Source organism: Drosophila willistoni, unplaced genomic scaffold (assembly GCF_018902025.1).
Source record: "Drosophila willistoni isolate 14030-0811.24 unplaced genomic scaffold, UCI_dwil_1.1 Seg169, whole genome shotgun sequence".
Taxonomy (NCBI): Eukaryota; Metazoa; Arthropoda; class Insecta; order Diptera; family Drosophilidae; genus Drosophila; species Drosophila willistoni.
The window spans coordinates 1,599,149-1,605,032 of NW_025814128.1; positions in this window are offsets into that span (position 1 = coordinate 1,599,149).

A 5,884-nucleotide genomic window follows, 5' to 3' on the forward strand; every position below is an offset into this window, starting at 1 on the left:
ATTTAGCATTAGACACAATCAGGAACAAATGGACTAAAATACAGGAATACACAAAGATACCAAAAACTTTATTTATGGAAATAGTAAAATTCTGCATCCAAGAGAATAGATATTTTACATACAAGGACCAAACATTTATACAATTAAAAGGAATGCCGATGGGATCTCCGGCCTCACCTGTGATTGCGGACATCATTATGGAAAATCTTCTGGACACTACAATGGATAAACTAACCAGACCACCAAGATTATTGACGAAATATGTAGATGATATTTTTTCAATTATACACCAAGATGACATCGATAAAACACTGGACACCCTAAATTCATTTGACAGGAATATAAAATTCACTATGGAGCTGGAAGACAATGGAAAACTGGCGTATTTGGACTCTATGGTCATCAGACGAGGAACGAATTAAAACTAAAATGGTACAGGAAGCCAACAGCATCAGGACGAATCATCAATTTTAACTCAAAACACCCCAAGACGATGATAATAAATACAGCAAGGAGCTGTATCCAACGGATGCTGAACATTTCGGATAAAATATACCATGAAGAAACGAAGATGGAAATAATAAATATTTTAAAGGACAACGATTTTCCGGATAACGTAATCAGGACACTATTTAAAAAACATAAATCTACTATTGACAAAACTAAGAATGAAAAAACATACATATCGGTCACTTATGTACCTTCCAATTCAACTGCCGCCGTGTGCAGACGTGTTTTTTTTTTTTAATGCACTCCGCAAAAATTGAGTGTATAAAAAAAAAAAAAAAAAAGTCTGCGTTTGCAAAAAGTTGTGTAGGGCTCTCAGTCGCCTCAGAGACGCCTATTTACAATCATATTGCTATTAGATTGCTCTAATAGCAAACAATACTAAGTTGCAACAACAAAGTGCGTAATTTTTACAAAAGCCATGTCCACCAATTCGGGCCCAAGCTCTCTCGATCCCCGCCAGCAACAGCTACAAGAACTAATTGTACAACAACAACGTGAGCGTCGACTCTCGGTCCAACGCAACAACGCGTACTTTTCGGTGGTGTCGCCGACCCCACCGAATGCTAACGTAAGCAATAACACCGAAAGTGCCAGCCACTCAGTAATTAACACCAACCTACCGTGGAGAGAGCAGTGTGCTTCTCCATCAATATCGATAACTGGGTCACCGATTGCACCAACCAGCACCGTCAGCTCGTTGACAGCAACCAGCACCGTCAGCTCGTTGACAGCAACTACTGCAACGTCTGCCGAAGTATTGACCTGCCTCAAGCCGTCAACGACAAGTCGCCCAGAGTCAGCCACAAGAGTAAACCCAACGACTTCTGTCCAAACTGGAATGGACAGATATATTAAAATAACTAAGCGGAAGCTAAGCCCGCAAAAAAAAAAAAGTGGCAATACGCCGAAAATAACCAAACCAAATGAACGAGTAGCACCCTTTAGCGGGAATCGTTTTAAAATTCTTGCCGATCAGCAAGACGATCAAGCCGGCGCTGTAGATAAAGTTAAATCGGCTAGACCACCCCCTTTATACATCCGTGGAGCCAACTGCAGCGCCCTGATTTCGAAGCTAGTAGAAACAGTAGGGGCAACCAACTTTGTTGTAACCCCTCTCAATAGGGGTAACATTAAAGAAATTAAATGTCAAGCCCAAACTGAGGACAATTTCCGCATCATCGAAAAGTACCTCCGTAATGCTAACATCAACTTCTATACCTACCAACTAAAAAGCAGTAAAGGGCTCCAGGTTGTGTTAAAGGGGATTGAGCCATCGGTCCCTACTCAAGAAATAGCAGACGCGTTGGTCGAAAAAGGGTTTGCGGTCAAGTCCGTTGTCAACATCATCAACAGGAACAAAGTCGCACAGCCGCTCTTTAAAATCGAGCTCCAACCAGATGCAAAGCGGTCGAAGCCAAATGAAGTGCACCCGATCTACAACCTACAACTTCTATTGCACAGAAGAATCACCGTAGAGGAGCCCCATAAGAGACGCCAACCACCGCAGTGTAAAAACTGCCAGGAATACAACCACACCTCTAACAATTGCAATCTTAGGTCAGTTTGTGTTGGCTGCGGCGAACATCATGAAGATGGAATTTGCACCAAGGACAGAAACAACGTCGCACTAAGACTATGCAGCAACTGTGGAGGGAACCACACGGCCAACTACAGAGGATGTCCTGTCTTTAAGGATCTTAAATCACACCTTAACTTCAACTTCTTAACTTCTTCAACGCCTCCAAAACTACACCGGAGGTTTTCTTCGTCAAGGCTGTTAGATCATCCAACATGACTGCTACAACCAGTCCTAGTGTATCCTTCGCTAGTGTGCTCCGAACTAGACAGACGGAGCCCGCGAAAGAGACCCCGTCACTCCGCCATCTACAGAATCCGCAACCTAGCGCACCAGAGCTTGGCCAACAAACTCCAAGTGGTCTAGAGGCCCTATTGATCTCACTCAATCAAAACATGACCACTTTTATGACGTTCATGCAAAACTGTATGCACGAACTGATGCGGAATCAAAACCTGCTTATCCAGAAGCTTATCGAGAATAAATAATGGCTTCCCTACGTCTATGTCTTTGGAATGCTAACGGCATCTCCAAGCACAAAAATGAACTGCAACTATTCCTAGACTCAAGTGAAATCGACGTTTTGCTGATTTCGGAAACACATTTAACATCAAAAAATAATTTTCAAATACCAAAATATACCTTCTATGCAACAAACCATCCAGACGGAAAAGCTCATGGCGGGACCGGTATCCTAATCAAAAACCGTATAAAACACTCGTTCCTCAACAGATTTGAAACACAGCACCTACAAGCAACTGCTATAACCGTCCAAACCAGCTGCGGCAACACTACATTGGTCGCCCTGTACTGCCCACCACGCTTCTCAATCTCTGAAAAGGAATTTACCGATTTCTTTAACACACTCGGAGATCGCTTCATTGCAGCAGGGGACTATAACGCCAAACATACGCACTGGGGATCTCGCCTGGTAAATCCTTAAGGAAAGCAGTTGTACAACACAATAGTCAACCCTCTCAATAAGATGGATTGCGTCTCACCGGGTAGGCCTACTTATTGGCCCACAGATCCACAGAAAGTGCCTGACTTGATTGATTTCGCAGTAACCAAGAGGATTCCACGTAATCGGATCACTGCGGAAACACTGCTAGATTTAACTTCCGATCACTCTCCAGTGCTATTCACATTATTAACAAGACCTCAAGTACTTGATCGCTCATATAGGCTTACAAACAACAAAACAAATTGGCTTAAATTTAAGATGTACATGAGTGCCCACATTGACTGTTCGCCGAAACTGGATGCTGCAGAGGACATTGATATGTGCGTCTCTGCACTTGAGTCGATGATGGGAGCTGCAGCAAGAGTATCTACTCCACATGCCTCTTCTTACACCAAACCTGTTGACAGGCCTACGAACCGGCGGATAGAACAATTAGTAACGGAAAAACGACGTCTAAGAAGAGAATGGCAGATTACTCGATCACCAGCAGCAAAACTTCGCCTAAGGCAAGCTAATCGCAACCTCTCCAAGGCGTTAAGACAAGAGGAAAGCTGGGCTCAAAGGAAATACATAGAAAAGCTCAGTCCAACCAGCACTAAACATCCTCTGTGGAAAGCCCACCCAACGCCCACCCAGCGCTCCTACAAAGACAGTTTCACCTAAAAGGAGTCCAACCGGTGGATTAGCCCGCAGTGACCTTGGCCTCTCTTGAGAGGGCATCCGTATTTGCCACACATCTTAAAATGGTGTGTCCAACATCAAACTCATTTGTACTTCCCCCTTCGAGCACATTAACGGATAGTGAGTACTCGGAACTCCAATCGGACGAGATCACTGCAGTTATTAAAAACCACATAAAGCCGAAAAAAGCCCCTGGTCATGACCTAATCACACCGAAAATGATCCTAGAACTCCCTATCATTGCAATACAATATATCTGCAAACTGTTCAACGCTATAATAAAAATTGGCTACTTCCCAAGAACATGGAAAAAGTCCACTATCATCATGATTCCTAAAGTGGGAAAAGACAAAACCCAGCCATCATCCTATAGGCCAATTAGTTTGCTGCCATGTCTTTCAAAGCTTTTTGAAAAGGTCCTGCAGATCCGCCTAAACTCATTTCTGGCATCGGAGAACACAATCCCTTCACACCAGTTTGGCTTCCGCGAAAAACATGGTACAATTGAACAAGTCAATCGCATAACATCCGAAATACGAACAGCATTCGAACTAAAAGAATACTGTGCGGCTGTCTTTCTCGACGTTGCCCAGGCTTTCGATAGAGTTTGGCTGGAGGGTCTGATGTTCAAAATCCGGCAAAAACTGCCACAGTACACACACAAACTCATGGAATCTTACCTTTACAATAGGAAATTCGCTGTAAGATGTAATGGCTCCGTCTCCGCTGATTTTAAAATCAAAGCTGGTGTACCGCAAGGCAGTGTACTCGGCCCATTGCTCTACCTGCTGTACACTGCAGACTTACCAACGAGTTTAGGACTTACAACGTCCACTTTTGCCGATGACACGGCAATCCTTAGCAGATCCAAATGTCCAATACAAGCCTCTGCAAAACTAGAGGAACACCTTAAGGTGGTAGAGGAATGGCTAGCAACCTGGCGTATCCGGGTCAACGAGCAGAAATGCAAACATGTTACATTTACGCTTAACAGAAGAAACTGTCCAGCTCCAGTTCCTCAAGCCGTGGATGTCACTTACCTTGGCATCCACCTAGACAGAAGACTAACTTGGCGCAAGCACATCGAAGCAAAAAAGTCACAGCTTAAACTGAAAGCGAGTAGCCTACATTGGATCATCAATGCTCGGTCCCCTCTACGTCTGGAGTATAAAGTCCTCCTATACAACTCCGTACTGAAACCCATATGGACTTACGGAGCCGTACTATGGGGAAATGCAAGTACCAGCAATGTCGATATTATACAAAGAGCGCAGTCGAAGATTTTAAGATCAATCACGGGGGCCCCGTGGTATATACGAAACGACAACATCCAAAATGATCTAAATATACCTAGCGTAAAATCTGAAATAGGTACTCAACAACTAAAGTATTCTGCGAAACTGGATGCACACCCAAATGTTCTTGCCAATTCCCTTACGCGAACTAATAATAGAACTCGTCTTAAAAGAAATGACAGACCAACCCAATAACAAGTGATTAGGGCCGCCTGCAATATCCCCAGGATTTATCTTAAGTACTAGTCTAAGAAAAATATCTCAAACTTGTTGTTAGGCTCTAATTTAAGAGTAGATTCAACAAATATATATTAAACGTTAAAAAAAAAAAAAACTTATGTACCCAAATTATCAGAAAGACTATCACATTCGGATTGTTATGACAAAGATGGAATAAAAATAGCACATAAACCGGACAATACCCTCAAACATGTATTCAACAAAACAAAATCCAAGATAGAGATGACTAATAGAAGCAATGTGATATACAAAATACCATGCAATGGACAAGGAAATATACCGTGCAATAAGATATACATAGGGACGACAAAATCAAAATTAAAAACTAGGATTTCCCAACACAAATCTGACTATAAAATGAGGCATTACACAGACACACCAAAAACAGCACTAATGACACACTGTGCAACTAGTGGCCATGCACCGAATTTCGAAGAGACGACAATATTAGATGAAGAGCGGCACTACAACAAAAGGTTCACCATGGAGATGCTACATATCATCAATACACCGAGCGCCACACGCCTTAACTTTAAGTCTGATACTGACAACTGCGCTCACATATACAGACATTTACTTGACAAGAATTAGTTCGTAACTCCACGTCAAACGGTGCTG